The sequence below is a fragment of the Silurus aristotelis genome, assembly GCF_946808225.1.
Source record: "Silurus aristotelis genome assembly, chromosome: 21".
Classification (NCBI taxonomy): Eukaryota; Metazoa; Chordata; class Actinopteri; order Siluriformes; family Siluridae; genus Silurus; species Silurus aristotelis.
In genome coordinates this window covers 4,225-5,000 of record NC_139594.1, presented here as the reverse complement: position 1 = coordinate 5,000, position 776 = coordinate 4,225, and positions in this window count along the sequence as shown.

The following is a 776-nucleotide window of genomic DNA, read 5'->3' as shown; positions in this document are numbered from 1 at the left end:
TCACAATCTTACTGCCTCTGGGTGTCTCTCACAGCCTTACTTCCTCACCATCATGTGTCAAGCAAATGCAAATGTACTTCCTTATATTTATTTATTTTTTGCAATGACCATTTGTAGCGAAGTTTGTTGTGAGAAGGTGTGGAAGTGGTAGTTCAGAGGTTAAGTTGTTGGATTTTTGATCTGAAGTTTGAGTTAGTATAATGTGTGGATAAGGACTACTGCTAAATGTTTTGGTTATTAATTTGTACTGTACAAATACAAAGATTGGGTTTAAGTCTATACAGAAATTACCTATTTAAAAAATGTGTCAGTTGCTGGTGCTATATGATCAGACAATGTAAGTAAAGGTACAAAGATGTGTGTGAAATCTGTATAGATAGATTTGTCATTGTATAGTACAGGTACAAAGCAACAAAATGAAGTTAAGCATCTACCACAACTGTAAATAGTAGCAATTGTGCAAACTGACAAGAGCAGATAAATATATAAATATATCTACAGTAAATATATAAATCAAATCAAATTTAAAGTGTGTGTATGTATGTATGTATATTTTATATATATATATATATATATATAGAGAGAGAGAGAGAGAGAGAGAGAGAGAGAGAGAGAGAGAGATGTGTGTGTTTATGTGCATATGTACAGTGAATACTTATAAAGGCTATAGCAGTCAAGAGAAGTATAGATATTGTTGAATAGTTAATAGTTTATGGCAGAGATAAATGTGCAGAGACTGTTGTAAAAGTACAAGAAGAAGGTTATAAGATTATGGC